Source organism: Sceloporus occidentalis, unplaced genomic scaffold (assembly GCF_023333645.1).
Source record: "Sceloporus occidentalis isolate IW3139 unplaced genomic scaffold, rSceOcc1.0.p SCAF_14, whole genome shotgun sequence".
Lineage (NCBI taxonomy): Eukaryota > Metazoa > Chordata > Lepidosauria > Squamata > Phrynosomatidae > Sceloporus > Sceloporus occidentalis.
The window spans coordinates 4,431,104-4,447,801 of NW_028316994.1; positions in this window are offsets into that span (position 1 = coordinate 4,431,104).

Here is a 16,698-nt window from a genome sequence, read left to right on the forward strand (position 1 = left end):
CTTTCATCGCCAACGCCAAGGAGGGAAGGAAGGCAGGAGAGGCATCCCAGCCAAGGGGCCGCCCAACACAATTTGCTGCCTGAGGACAAAAGACTTGGAACAATATGAGTGTGTGTGTGTGTGTGTGTGAATTTCACATGGAGAAACAGTGGTTCCCAGCTGGCAAAGGGGTCAGGCAAGGCTGCATCCTCTCCCCATATCTGTTCAACTTGTATGCAGTTATATGTACATCAACTTATATGTACTGTATAAGAAAAGCAGGCTTGGACCCAGAAGAAGAAGGAGGAGTGAAAAGAGGAGGAAGGCATATCAGCCATCAGAGATACACAGATGATACCATACTCCTAGCCAAAAACATCACAGACTTGGAACTCTATGTATATGTTTATGAATATGAATATAACATGGAGAAACAGAGTGGTTCCCCAGCTGGCAAAGAGGTAAGACAAGGCTGCATCTTCTCATCCTATCTGTTCAACTTGTATGGAGAACATATATGAAAAGCAGGCTTGGACCCAGAAGAAGGAGGAGTAAAAATAGGAGTAGAACGAATATCAACCGTCTGAGGTATGCAGACAACACCAAAAAGTTACACCGATTCAACCTAGACAATGAGCAAATAGAAAGAGTCAAAGAATTAGACTCGGACAAACCATTGTACAGTCCGTCCTCACCTTACGCGGGGGATCCATTCCGGATCCCTCTGCGTAAGGCGAATTCCACCTATGCTCGAGCCCCATTGGAAACAATGGGGCTCGTATGCGGCGGCGCGGTGGTGCAGGCGCACGCGGGGCGCAACAGGCGCACGTGCCCATTCAATTGAATGGGACGCGCCGCCCCTTCCGCCCTGCGCACGCCCCGCGGCTTGAGCGCGTATGCTCAAGGCCGCGTATGGCGCACACGCGTATGGCGCGGGCGCACTGTATTCCCTATTACCATGTATGGATGTGAGAGCTGGACAGTTAAGAAAGCAGATAGGAAGAGAATTAATTCATTTGAGATGTGGTGCAGGAGAAGAGTGCTGAGATTACCATGGACAGCCAAGAAGTCAAACAAATGGGTCCTAGAGCAGATCAAACCAGAAATCTCTCTGGAAGCCAAGAGGACAAGACGGAGGCTGTCGTACTTTGGCCACATCATGAGGAGACACGACTCATTGGGGAAAAAATAATGCTAGGAAAGGTGGAGGGAAGCAGAAGAGAGGAAGGCCACACGCTAGATCAGGGGTAGGCAACCTGCGGCCCGCGGGCCGAATGCGGCCCGGCAAGGCCTTGGGACCGGCCCCAGCCCGGTCCTGCCGCCGATTGCCACCGGGGCCTTTGGGGGGCAATTGTCCATAGAAGCCTCAGAAACATGCATTTATATTAACATTTTTTTAAAAATCAGCAAATTTTTTCGCGTGTCCTCCATTTTTTTTTAAAAAGTGTCTTCCATTTGAAAATTTTGTCATACATTTGTCCTGGTTTATTTATATATTTAAATTTTTAAAAATTATTTATTTATTGGCTTCGGCCCCCCAGTTGTCTGAGGGACAGCAACCCGGCCCCCGGCTCAAAAAGGTTGCCTACCCCTGCGCTAGATGGATGGACTCTATAAAAGAGGTTGTGGGTATGATAAAAAGATCCATGGATATGGAGGGCTGGCTATACTGATTTAACAGACTATAATAATAAATAATAAATAATAATAAATAAAATTTTTATTTATACCCCGCCCTTCCAAACGATCAGGGCGGCTTACAAGAGCACCAGAGTGCAAACATCATACAAAGTTAAAAACAGCCAAGACCAAAAACATAATAACAATCCTTAAAAACAATAAAAAGCCCCTTAGCCCAACCTCTCGGCCACGAGAGAGGAGGGAGGCCCGTAGGATATTTAGTCGGGGAATGCCTGATTAAATAGGAAGGTTTTAAGACCCTTCCTGAATTGGGCCAGGGTGGTAGATGAGCGGAGCTCCATGGGCAGCGTATTCCAAAGGGCTGGGGCAGCTGTGGAAAAGGATCTTCTGGCAGTAACGGCCAACCTGGCCCCAGGCACCTTCAGGAGTTGCTGCCCAGATGTTCTGAGGGTGCGAGGCGGAATGTACGGGGAGAGGCGGTCCTTCAGGAAACCTGGGCCCAAGCCATTTAGGGCTTTATAGGTAATAACCAACGCCTTATATTGAGCTCGGAAGCGGATGGGCAGCCAATGGAGATCTTTAAGCACAGGTGTTATATGGCTGGTCCTGGGGACACCAGTGACCAGCCGCGCTGCCATGTTCTGCACCATTTGCAGCTTCCGAGTTTGGTATAAGGGTTGCCCCATGTAGAGTACATTGCAGAAATCCAATCTCGAAGTTACCAGAGCATGTACGATGGTTTCAAGGTCCCTCTGGGCCAGGTATGGGCGCAGCTGGCGAATCAGCCGAAGCTGATAACAGGTACTCCTGACCGTCGCATTCACCTGAGCAGTCAGGTGGAGGGACGAGTCAAGAAGCACCCCCAGACTGCGCACGGAGTCCTTCACGGGGAGCGTGACCCCGTTCAGGACAGGTGGAACCACCACCATTCCTGGACCAGGGGAACCTATCACCAGTACCTCCGTTTTCTCTGGATTAAGTTTGAGTCGGTTTTCCCTCATCCAGCCCATTACTGACTCTAGACAGGCCACGAGAGGAGAGACGCCATCCGTGGTCACTGCATCAGTCGGAGACATAGAGAAAATAATTTGGGTGTCATCAGCGTACTGATAACCCCGCGCCCCATATCTCCGGATGATCTCTCCCAGCGGTTTCATGTAAATGTTAAATAGCATGGGAGACAGAATGGCTCCTTGAGGGACCCCGGTTTTAAGGGCCCGCTCGCTGGAGCACACGTCTCCCAGCTGCACCATCTGGGACCTCCCAGAGAGGTAGGAGCGGAACCACTGGAGCGCAGTGCCCCCGATTCCCACCTCAGCCAGGCGCCCCAGAAGGATACCATGGTCTATGGTATCGAAAGCCGCTGAGATGTCCAAGAGCACCAACAGGGACACGCTTCCCCCGTCAATGCTCAGACGGAGATCATCGACCAAGGCGACCATGGCCGTCTCAACCCCGTGACCCGCCCGGAAGCCAGTTTGAAATGGGTCCAGATCACAGCTATATCTTTGAATTCTTCCTCTGTGTTCTTGTTCTTGCCTTCAAGTGCCCTCCTGTCTTACATTTATTATTACTGTATTTTATTTGCTGGTACTTTACCACACTTATATTGAATTTTGATGGCTTATGTTGTTGGTGTGTGCCTTCAAGTTGTTTCCAACTTGTTGTAACTTGTTAACTGCCCTGGAGTGAACCCCCTGCTACTACTCAGGGTGACCCTGTGGAGGAGACATCTCCTTTCTGCTCAGGCCTTGCAAGTTCATAGACCTGACCTGCCTAATAGAGTCTATCCATCCAGCATTTGGTCTTCCTCTCTTTCTGCTTCCCTCAAACCTGTTCAGTTCAGTTTGTCTTTATTACAGTCACAGGAGTTTAACACACAGGAGGGAAGTGTCCAAATTCCGTGGATAAACGGGTTACATCCGGGAATATCCCGCAAAAGTGAGGTTGTTTTCAGACGATGTTCCCCGATGTTGCCATTATCCCACACTTAACCTGTGATTAAAGTGGCCAAAACACACCTCTTTTTACTTCTGGGATTTCCCCGAAAGTAAAAAGTGGCCAAAAGCAGACAAAACGTGCACTTTCATTCATGAGTTAAATCCGGGATAATGGCAACATCGGAGGACATTGTCTGAAAACAATCCCACTTTTGTGGGATGTTCCCGGATTTAACCCCCATTTAGCCACAGGATTTGGGTACTTCCCTCCTGTGTGATAAACTATATAGACCAGTACAGCTAAAAAGGGGATACAGAATAAAAGATAAAAGAATGTAAAAACAAGGTAAAAGCACAGGTTGAAAACATATATTTAAAATATGTAATATCAGGGTTGGTGTCCGAAAGCAGCAGAGAAGTGTCAAATGGACTGGTGTGTCCTTCGTGTTTCTACAATAGAGGTGAAATAAGCCTGAGGTGGATGTCCCTGTAGTAAGAGCACTGGAGTAATACATGGTCTGTTGTCTCTATTTGGCCAGAGTCACAGGGGCATAATTCGTCTGAGAAGGGTCCCTCCAACCTTCTTAGCATTACAGTTGGCCTTCCAGATCCACTGATTCTTTATCCATGGATTCAAGCATCCACCCTTGAAAATATTCCCCAAAAGTCTAAATTCCAAACAGCAAACCTTGATCTTGCCATTTTATATAAGGGATACCATTTTACTATTCCACTGTATTTAATGGGACCTGAGCATGCAAGATGGGGAATACAGTGGCTTGGGCGATTCTCACTTCAGTGCTCAGTTGTATCTCCTTTATAGGGTCTCGTCTAGTTCCTTCCTGGCTGCCCTTCCCCATTCCTAGACTTTGCCTTATTTCTTGACTGCAGTCTCCTTATCAATGTTTGATTCAAGGTACAGGAAGTCTTTAACTATTTCAATTTCCACAGTATCTAGGTTGAATTTATGTACATCTTCTATGGTCATTATTTAATGTTCAGCAGTAAAACTGCCTTTCCACTTTCTTCTTTAACCTTCCATAGTAATTGTTCCACATCTGTGATGTTTTCCACTAGTAGTATTGTGTCATCCACGTATCTTAGATGGTTGACGTTTCCTCCTCCTACCTTCACTCCTCCTTTCTCTACTTGCTCTTTGTATGATATGTATTTTCTGCATACAATATGATGCCTATCAGTTTTACTTTTGTTTATAATGTTGTATCTGCAGGGGGAGGTGAAGTACAAATAAAATTCAGTTAAAAAGAAAAGACGACAAAAGAGCAAGTCCTTTGTGTTGTTAGCGTAGCACACACACACACCCTTAAATCAAAAGAAGTGTATCATCATCGTAAAGGCTTATGATGTTTGTACAAGATCTTCCACTGTAGAAACTGCCAGGGCTAGAAAAGGGGAAACTGCAATTCTATGTGCCTCTTGTGGTGAATTGTCATAACTGCAGCTCAGAATAACAACTTTTCTGATCGTGAAGTAGGCTGCATCTGCACTGCAGATTTAATGCAGTTTGACACTGCTTTAACTGCCATAGCTCAATGCTATGGAATCCTGGGATTTGTAGTTTTGTTATGTATTTCGTTTTTCTGTCAGAGAGCTCTCATGCCAGAACAAACTACAAATCCAAGGATTCCAAAGGATAGAGCCCTGGTAGTGCAGTGGTTAAATGCCGCCACAACACTGCCACCACAACATTGTGAGTTCGATCCCAAGACTCCAAAGTTGACTCAGCCTTCCATCCTTTCGTAGGTCAGTAAAATGAGTACCCAGCTTGTTGGGGGCAATTGGTTTACAGATGCAGTTCACTGGTAAGTGGTACAGAAATATAAATGCTATTGCTATTGCTATTGCCATTGAGCCAAGACCGTTAAAGCAGTGTCAAACTGTACTTGTTCCCCAGCATCTGTAGTGGCAGCATCCTTAGTTTCAGGTTGTTGACCTGCCTGAATCTCCCCATTGGCTACAGTGCTATTGAACATTGCTTTTTGGACGTCTTGTTGTTGTGTGTCAGAATCCACCTTCAGTCAAGCATTCAGGGTGTATTCTGCCATATAGATAGATAGATAGATAGATAGAGATAGATAGATAACCAGACAGCCAGACAGACAGATAGAAAGATAGATAGAGGGATGGATAGATAGATAGATAGATAGATAGATAGATAGATAGATAGATGATAGACAGTAACGTTGAGAATAGGGGGGGATGCCGACATGGGGACTAAGCCGGATGGTCACGTAGGGCATGGCAGTTAGGCAGTTTATGAGGGGTTGTTGGGAATCTGAAACCAACCCTGTATACAGCCTTAGATCTCTACTTGGTAGAAGAGCCGGGAACCAAACGATCAAACCCCCCTTCCTTTCCTCCTACAGATCAAAGGGAGGGATTCTACATCAAAGGCAGAAGAGTAGGGTACCAACTCAAAGGGAGGGGTTTGGGGAATTTTAAGGTTCTGACTCTATTTGGGGCCCTCAGTTTTGACAAAGACGTGGCAAGAATACTTACTTCCAAGTTCTTCAATAAATTTTCTGTATTACCTGAAGTTTGTTGTGGATTTTTGGTCAGAGTATTTCCAAAGTTTCACAGTTGTGTGCCTTCAAGTCATTTCCAATGTATAACAATCCTAAGATGAAGCTGTCATGGAGTTTTCTTGGCAGGTTTCTTCATAGGGGGCTTGACATTGTCATTCTCTATGGCTGAGAGAGAGGGTCAGCCAGTGGGTTTCATGGACAAGCTGGGAATCAAGCTCTGGTCTCCAGAGTCATAGTCCAGCATTCAAACCACAACACCATGCTGGATCCTATAAAAAAGAGTTGGATTACTACAATTGCCATCATTCCTCAAACAGCACAGCTCTGTTGGTGTGCTAGAAAAGGCTTTCTACTTAGGCTGGGACTTTATCTGACCAACAATGTCTCCCCATTCTGCTGCGCATCTGTGAAGCTGCTGACTCAGCTCCTGATTCACCTCTGACAGGTGCCTACAGGCCTGACAGCCCTGGATCTTCTATGTAGGTTGAAATTACAGTCACGTGGCACAAACTTCCTCAGGTCCACAGATAGTTTCAGAGATCCAGCACTACATGTCACTGTTGCAGTACAATTGGCAAAAGAAACAAAAATCCCAAATATTTAAATAGACTCATGGTGCAGGCTTTCATAGTTTTTGATGGACACATCATTACTCCACCACTGAATCACAGTAAATCATATGTATCTCCTCCATTCTGCAGAAACTAATAACAGAATGCAGCATCACAATAGTGTGTGTGTGTCTGTGTGCATGCACACACAGAGAGCTCCACGGAAATCCTTAGAAATTAATACATTTTTAATGTGCAGATATCCCTAATTCACTGTCCAGTTACAAATCACATAGTGATGACAGTCTACATTTTTGAAGCATCAGTAGACAAACTGGTAATATCAACACCGTGGCTCAAAAATCTAGACCTAAGTAAAAGATCTTCATGGTGTTTTAGAACATGACGGGGGAATACTGAGAGCTGCAGTCCAACAAGTAACTTTCCCAGGTTTGGTTTAATGCAGCCTTTCTTGATCTTTTTACCCCAGAGGAACACTTGGAATAACCTTGGGGTCTCAGGGAACCCCTGCATAATTTTTTTATATCCACAGATTAAAAAAAATATATTGTTAAAACCATAATCTGTCATGGAACCCTAGGGCTTCAGGGAGTCCTAGTTGAGAAATCTTGGATTAATGGATATAGAACATGCTGTGTAGAATGTAAATCTCAGTCTTGCAATAGAAAGGAGTGGTTGCAGGGAGGGAATTTATTGTTAAGACATCTGGTCACCCTGCTCTTACTCTTTGCTTACACCGATATTCAACTGGTATATTCATAAATAAACCAAATACTACATAATATCACAAGTCTCCTGTGACTTAATCTCCAAAATGAAATCAAATCTTAGGCTAAATCCACACTGTTTGCAAAGGGATCTTATAGCAATTGTGAGACTAACTCAGGGGTAGGCAACCTGCGGCCCGCAGGCTGGATGCGGCCCGGCGAGGCCTTGGGACCGGCCCCAGCCCGGTCCTGCCGCCGATTGCCGCCGGGGCCTTTGGGGGGCAATTGTCTATAGAAGCCTCAGAAACATGCATTTATATTAACATTTTTTAAAAAACCAGCAATTTTTTTCGCATGTCCTCCATTTTTTTAAAAAAAGTGTCTTCCATGTGAAAATTTTGTCCTACATTTGTCCTTTTTATTTATATATTTAATTTTTTTTAAAAAATTATTTAATTATTTATTTTTTGGCTTCGGCCCCCCCAGTTGTCTGAGGGACAGCAACCCAGCCCCTGGCTCAAAAAGGTTGCCTACCCCTGGACTAACTCAAAGAAAGAAGTTGGTAGTTCATGCTACCAACTTCTTTCTTTCAGTTAGTCTCAAAGGTGCTACAAGATCCCTTTGCATACTGGTTTTCTAGACTAACATGGCTATAATATATCCACAATGAATAGTCTTCAACTACCATGGTTCCATCCCTTCCTTAGAATCCTTGGATTTCCACAATGTAGATAGCACTATGGTAAAGTGATTTTAATGTGTTCCCCTGAACAACAGCACAATTACACTTCCCTGAAAGAGAATTCACAAATCCCGTGATGGGTCTATGACAAGTTAAACTGGTATTAAAATGCAACAATTGGGTACAGTTGACATGTTGTTTCCATCCCTGAAATTTTCACTGGTTGGGGAAGTAGAAAGTGCATGACACAATATACCACAAAACAGCCGGACGTTCACAAGGTTAATGGGCAGACATACATCTGACACTTTGCATAATCCTGAATTGCACAAACCCAGCTTCTTGTCAGCTTGAGAGAACATGCCCTTTACCAAAGATCAAAGCTTCCTACTTTTTGGCTGGTCTTCAGAAAACATATTTTCATTATCATCTTTGGCACATTTATTTTAAAAAGGAAGAAAAACATGTACGAATATCCGGATCTCACATCCATGTTTTTATACAATGAACTATCACGGTTGTGATTAGTTATTGCATTATTTGGAAATGAATGTGAGCTAGGATTGAATTGTTCGTAAGGACTGCTGTAATTTACTAATGAAAATCATAAGGATCCATATCTTACATCAGAATATCATGTAAACCCCATACTTTTGTACCTCAGACTGAGGTTTTTGTAGGGACTGAAAAAGTTTCTTGTTCAATGATAACTCCCAGAATCCTGCAGCTTCCATGATGACAGCTATAGTCCAAAAATTAAATATTGCAAAATATTTGTGTCTGTTATCTGTAAGGTACAATTTAAATTTATTTGTTGTTTAGTAAGCATTTCTCAGCCAGCCCTAAGAGGGAATCGTGTACATTTTTTGTTCATAAAGAAAGTTTAATCAAACAAGTTGGTACTTTTATCCTCCAAACACATTTTGATATTCACAAACAATATACACTTTGCAGTGTTGTTAGCAAGAAACAAAAGGAGCATCCAGTTCATGAAAGCCACAAAGAGTAAAAATGAAACATAAACATTTTTATTTAAAGGAACTAAAACAAGAATTCTGGTGTGAAGAGCTCAAACCTTACAAAGATGCAGGAACTATAGAGAGAATCTTTCCTAATCTGGTACTAGACAGATGTGTTTGACTACAACTCCCATTATCTCTGGGTTGGCAAGAGATGCAGTATCACATAGTAAAAAGGACTTAATTCTGAGAGGACTGGATTGTATTTAGGAGTGTAGTTGGACGATAAGGATAAGGGTGTTGGTCCCTGCAGTTACATTTTGTTTCAGTTCCCAAATTTCTAGCATTGCAGAGAGTGAGATACTGAATATTGTTCACACCCAGAACTCATATTTGTTGTGGTTGCATTTTCTTGGTGACTTTGCCTGCCTCTTTGCTTTGAACGTCTACATTGTATTTTTAAATTGTTCAAATGAAGTTTTAAGTTACTATTATGCTAGAAATTTGGAGGCTGAAGGAACATTATACAATACCTACTTGGGGGATCACTCCCCCAGTGGTTTTAGATGCCTCTTCCCATAATTCCTGGGAACAAAATGCAATTGTGGGAGTTGAGTTCAAAAAGTATTTTCCTTGCTATGTAAAAATTATAATGCTGTTTTACATAGTGTGCTGGTGCTTTACAGAATACAAGAGGATGGGACCCTGTTTGGAGGGATATTCAATCTAAAACTCTACACAGGGACACAATAAGTTCTAGAGGTAACAAAGGCTGCATCCACACTGGAGAAATAACCCGGTTTGGCACCGTTTTAACTGCCCTGGCTCAAGGCTATGGCATTCCTGGGAGTTGGAGTTTGTTGTGGGCCCGGAGCGGAGCTCCACTCCGGGCCCACAACAAACTCCAGCTCCCAGGGATGCCATAGCCTTGAGCCAGGGCAGTTAAAGCAGTGCCAAACTGGGTTATTTCTCCAGTATGGATGCAGGCACAGTCTGCTAAAAGCACAAATGAATGTGTCTTAGAGCAAATCAGCTCCTAACCCTCAGTAGAAGCTAAAATGACTAAAGTGAGGCTGTGACATCTCATGTAATAATGTGACTCACTGGAAAACCCACACTACAGGTGGATTGATTCAGTTCAGGAAACCACAGCACTGAGTTTGCAAGACCTGATCAGGACTGTAGATGACCTGAGCTCTTAAAGGTCTCTCTTTCATTCATGTTGTTGTTAACAGTCCTCAAGTTGACCCTGATTAATGGTGACCCTGTGGATGAGACATCTCCAAGATCCTCTGTTTTCTACTAGTCTGCTTAGGTCCTGCAAATCTATTCATCTGGCATGAGGTCTTCCTTTCTTACTACTTTCTACCTTTCATAGAATTATTACCTTTTCTAATGAGTCATGCCTTCTTATAATATGGCCACGGTATGACAGTGTCAGTTTGGTCATCTTGGCTTCCAGGGGGATTTCAGGCTCGATAGGGTCAAAGGCCAATTTGTGTGTCTTTTTGGCTCTCCACAGTATCTTTAGCACTCATCTCCAGCACCAAATCTCAGATTAGTTTTCTTCTTATCTGCTTTTTTCACTGTCCAGCTCTCACATCTGTACATGGTGATGGGGGATACCCTGGCTTGGACAATTCTAACTTTAGTGCTCAGTTCTATTTCTTTATTCCTTAGAGGCCTGTCTAGTTCATTCATAGCTGCCCTTCCCATTCCTAGTCTTCTTCTGACTTCTTGGCTGCAGTTTACATTTTGTTCATTGTTTGCTCCAAGGTACGGCAACTTTTCAATGTTTCGATTTCCTCTCTGTCATTCACTCTCATTCGTAGGATCATCTTAGGTCAAAGTCGACTTGATAGCAAAAAACAACAAAGCAATTTGTTGACATTGAATTACACCTAAAATCAGATGTCTGAGGCTCAAAAACCTTGTATGAACCACCCCAGCTTCCCAAAAGGGCACAGATTTCTCTATCATCTAGAAATAATCACCCATAATATTTGTCTTTGGCAAATCCATTCCTTCATGCGGGCCAGAATTTCAGAATGGTCCTGGGCAATCACACTTTAATCTGTCCCAAGATTTATACTAGACTGGAAGTACATGAAAAGGCAAGGGGATTCTGGAAGGAAGAAGAGCAGACTAACTTTGCATGCAAGCAAGAAGGAATACAGTTAAACAATACATCTATTAAGCTTGATCTGACTGAATCTAGAGCCATATTTCCAAGACTCTCCAGCCTTTGCATGCACCAAACAGGCCTTGTAGAAGGAATCTGAGAGCCTTTGAAGTCCTTTCTCTTGCCCCCAGCTGTGCAAAGAAAGAAGCTCTGTATTCATAGAGGAAGGGTAGCCCAGAATAGTGTGTCTAAAGTAATTCAATGGGGTGTACAAACAATAGCAGGGGCTTTTTGATTCTGTCAGCCAAGGCAACTATTCAGCAATGGCATCCATAGCCTTTTAAGTGCCTCTCTGATTAAGATGAAAGGGTTTGAAACCTTGTTGCTTCATCCACCCACTGCTGCTGCTCTCCCGGGCCATTAATAGCCTATGACTTGATAAAACAAACAAACCAAACGAAACTCACAAACAATGCCTTTCTTAGGATCAACAACAATGCCACAGAAGTCTGCAAGCTTTAAAATCCTCCAGAAGCTGTAATTAATTTACATACGTTTATATACTGCTTAGATCTGGAGATTTTAAAGTGGTGTACCACCGTGACAAAATATGTTGTTATTGTTATTGCTATCAAGTCAACGTTGATTTATGGTGGCCTACAAAATGAAACATCTGAGAACCTCAGTCATCAGTTGCTTTACTCAGGTCAGTTCCTTTATTCAATCAATCTACATCATGCAGACTTTCTCTTTTCCCAAAGTCTACCACTTTGCTGAGCCTTATGTATAATCTTTTGCAGTGAGTCATGTTGTCTAATGTCTCATGATATGTTAAAAGTACAATAGCCTCTGTTTAGGAATCTTTGCTTCCAGGGATTGCTCAGGACTGATTTTCTCTACAACCCATTCATTTGTCTTTTTAGCATTCTTCAGCAACATATTTCAAATGGATTGATTTTCTTCCAGTTACTTTTCAGTACTGCCCAACTTTCACACACACAATGGAAAACAGAAATACTATGGCATGAATTATTCTGGCTTTGGTATGTATTGTGTGCCTTCAAGTTGTTTCTGACTTATGGCGACCCTAAGTCAAACATATAATGGTATTTTCTTGGTAAGACTTGTTCAGAAGCCTTCCTCTGAGTCTGAGAGAGTGTGACTTGCCCAGGGTCACCCAGTGGGTTTCATAGCCAGGTGGGAATTGAACCCTGGTCTCCAGAGACCTAGTCTAACACTCAAACCATGACACCACACTGAATATATCTTTATACTTGAATAATAAAACATATAATATTGAGAGAGAGAGAGAGAATATACAATACTTCTATTGTTCATAAAACAGAAGGCTTGCAAAATAGTTTCAGCATGTGTCAAAAAAGAAAAAAAGAATTGGTGCCTGTTGTGTATTAGAGCAAAATATGTTCCACGGATGGGATGCCACCATGCTAAAGAAATGCTTTGCAAATAAATGGCTGTGGAATAGACCTACATATGTGGGGCATTACAAGGCCTTTCCAGCTGACCCAAAGGACCGAATGAGTCTATAAGGGAGAAGGCTGTTCCTTAAGGTGGTACACAAAATAAGGAGACAGCATACCCATGCAACCCAATTAGAAGCGCTGAAGAACTTGGAAACTTGCACATTTTTGTGGCATTTCAGTTGGTGCTAATAAAAGGCCATTGTCTGAGCAGGGATGGTGTGCCACATCCTACCACTGTATCTCCTCCCCCCCCCCCCCCCACCACAACTCCCTTGCACACACATCCAGACCAATATAGCTACAGTAGATATGTTTTTGTATAAGACAGGATAAGAAACCCACATAAAGCCTGGGCAGCTCTCCTTGAAAGAAAGAAGGTGCTGAGTTGCCAGTTGCTCAGAGAAGAATAACTCTGGAGCATATGAAATAGAAATATTTCTCTTAGTCAGTGTCACGCTCTCGTCTCCCTCTCCCTCTCTCTTTCTCTTAGTGGCCTGAACAAAGAGATTCTGCTGCCCATTGGAAAGGACAAAATGTCACACATACACACACACACACACACCACAGAAGCTAAGTGAATTTTGCTTGAGCACTTCTGGCAGAACTGCAGGCTAGTTTAGCAGGCACAGGATGGGATATGTGACACATGCAGATTGGCCCCTACTTCCTTGATGTTGCTTGGTAGCACTTGCTACCACCTAGCACCTGCCATCTTTGCCAACTGGTAGGGCTGGCCTGGTTCTTTCTCATCCTCTTCCCTGGAACCACCATGAATTACTGATAGTTCCCTCCTCCCCCAATCCATGCTTTTTATGGTCCTGTGTGTGGCTAAAAAAATTATACAGTGGACTTTTGGTATCTGCTGAGGCTTGGTTCTAGGACCCCCCATGAATACCAAAATCCGTGGATGCTCAAGTCCCAATCAAATACAGTGGCATAATGAAATGTGCCCTTTACATAAAAAGGCAAAAACAAGGTTTGCTTTTGGATTTTATATTATTTTTTAATATTTTCAAGCTGTGGATGGTTGAATCAGTGGATAAAAAAATCAGAGGATAGAGGGGGCTGACTGTATTGGAAAGGAAGGAGGGTTAAAATTCTAATTTCACCATATGGGTTTTGAATAGAAAACAGGACATCCTGAACTTTTCCCAGAGCTTGGCATGAATTGGCTGAATATTAATTATGGTGTGGTACAGAACGCTCGAAAATGGCGGTCTGCAGGTGCCTGTTTTAACTCCAGACGGACGCCACAGCCACCAAACCGTGTGATGTCCCTCTGGAGTAAAAAGAACCCGGTTCTTTCAGGTTCTTTTTGCGGTGCCCGGCTTACATCGTGAGTGTGCCACTGGCGCACTCATGACATGCAGCGATGCGCAGCGACGTGTGGACACTGCGTGTCTGTTATGTAAAGATGGCGGTCCCTGTGTGGATGGGAGGATGCCATTAGGCCGCCGTCCACACATCATAGGGCTCAGGACTGTGCGGTTGGTGTGCGGTCCCGAGCCCTACTATCGCCACCAGGACACCGCTTCCTGGTGGTGTGTACTGGGTCTATGTTAATTATTTCATCATATTAATTATTTCCTCCTAATAATAAAGTTAGAATTTATTTTAAAAAACATAATTAAATGCTTCCTAATCCAATGCCAATCCACATGGGATTTAAGATCAGATGAGGAAACTGTGTGGGTGATACCCCTGAGCTGTGTAGATGGGAGGACCATCACATATAGCAGGACTTTCTTGGTGGTTGATCCTTGTTTGTATAACTCCCTTCCTTAAGAAATTCAAGGACCCCCACAGTTCTGTCTTTTAGGTGCCAGTGAAAAACACATCCATTTGTACAAGTTTTTCTGGAATAAACAACTATTTAATTTGTCCTTGCTCCTGCTCATATTATTGTTGTTTTTTTAAGTTGTATTTTAGTAACTACTTCTACTAATTGTAGATATTTGTAGCTTTAGACTTATGTTTGAGGGCAATGAGGAATATGAAAACAATTCTGTATATATAAATTATATGCTCAAAGTAGACCTGCATTGCAGCTTCCATTTCATTCCCTCCAAAACTTCTCATCCCATTGCTTCCCTCCAGATTGCTCATCAAAACTGATATTACTCTTAGATTCTTTCCCCATTTCCCCAATAACCAGCTACATTCACTCTTGAACAGTTCTCTCCCAATTACACACTTAATCATTAAGTTAGTGAAATAAGATCACTTACTACATATCTAATGTTATTATTAATACATCATCATTAATGCTGTTTAAATGCTGCATGCGTCCTAAGAGGCCAGAAGATGTGACAAAGCCATGCTCCAGTCCTAAGGACTGGAGCACCACTTTCGCACAGCTTCTGGCCTCTTAAGATGCATGTGTCATTTAAACAGCATGCCTCCAAAGTGACCCAAAGCAGCTTTATTTTGGCCTGTCTGTTCATACCCATAGTCTACCCAATTGGGGGTGTTTCTGTCAGCGCATGAGTCAACAAATGTATTTTTGTAAAAAGTTTGTCATGATCTAAGATGTTCCATTCTGCAAAAGAGCCGGAAAACTAATTGTGGTTAACAACAATCACATACTTTGTTAATGTGTTGATGGCAACAACTAAGCAGATGATACACTGTCCTTAACACAAGCTGAGTCAGAGGTTATTCACATGGAGTTCAAGAGAGTCACTTATTACTCCTGGTAACTATTTCCAGGGAGGGGGGACCTGGTCAGTCAGGAATTATGCTGCAGTAACTGTGGATGTATCTGTTGCTGTTGTTGTGTGCCTCCAAGTCATTTTTGACTTATGGCAACCCTAAGGTGAACTTATCACAGCGTTTTCTTGGCAAGTTTCTTCAGAGGAGGTTTGCCATTGCTGTACTCTGAGGCTGAGAGAGTGTGACTTGCCCAAGGTCACCCAGTGGGTTTTTATGCTGTAGTAGGGAATAAAATCCTGATCTCCATTTATAGTCCAACACTCAAACCGCTACACCATGCTGGCTCTGTGTCTATAGTGTATTTACAGTGCAGAAATAATGCAATTTGATGCCACTTTAAGTGCTGTAACTCCATCCTATGGAATCCTGGGATTTGTGGTTTTACAGGGCCATTAGCCTTCTCTGCTGAAGAGTGCTGGTGCCTCACAAAATTACAAATCCCTGGATTAATTCGGATGGATCCATGGCAGTTTAACATCACTCTAACTGCCTTGGCTCCATCCTAATTAAAGTGCATGATTTCTGCAGCAAGGTACAACCTGTGTTAATCTTTAAGGCAAGGCTGGGAATCATCAACAGTTTCTGTGGTCATTATTTTTGCTTTCGTTATGTCCAGCAGTAAACCTGCCTTTGCACTTTCTTCTTTGACCTTCCTCAGTAGGAGTTTATCACATGAAGGGCGAATTGGTAAAATCCCGTGCAGAAATGGGATTTTAAAATTCAGGTGTTCTTTGTCAGATACTTTGGTGTGAAACAGAAATACAGTCGGCCCTTCTTATACACGGATTTTTTTACACAGATTCAAGCATACACGGTTTGCAAATGTTCCAAAAAAAAGAATACATTTCAAATATCAAACCTTGATTTTCCATTTTTTATAAGGGACACCATTTTGCTCTGCCATTATATTTAATGGGACTTGAGCATATACGGATTTTGTTATACACAGGGGATCTTGGAACCAAACCCTAGAGAATAACAAGGGTCCACTGTAATGCAAAAATAATCCCAATGGAAAGCTCCTTTATACTTTCGGAATTTAGCGAAAGTAAAAAGGAGCTGGTTTTGACAACTTCGTGTTTGGGTTATTTTCGCGTCATTTCTCTTTCACACCAACATTGTCTGAAAAACATCCTGCAAACGCGGTTTTCCCCCAACTTTCTGTTCGAGTTAACCCCAAACGTCATCTGAAAAACCACCCACACATGTGGGTTGTTTTCTGTTTTAATTTAGTTTCTGCATGGGATTTGTCCTGTGTGATAAACTCCTGTGAAGCTTTCTGCTAGTAATGTGATGTCCTCTACATATCTTACAGTGGTTCCCAAACTTTGATCCTCCAGATTTTTTTATCCCA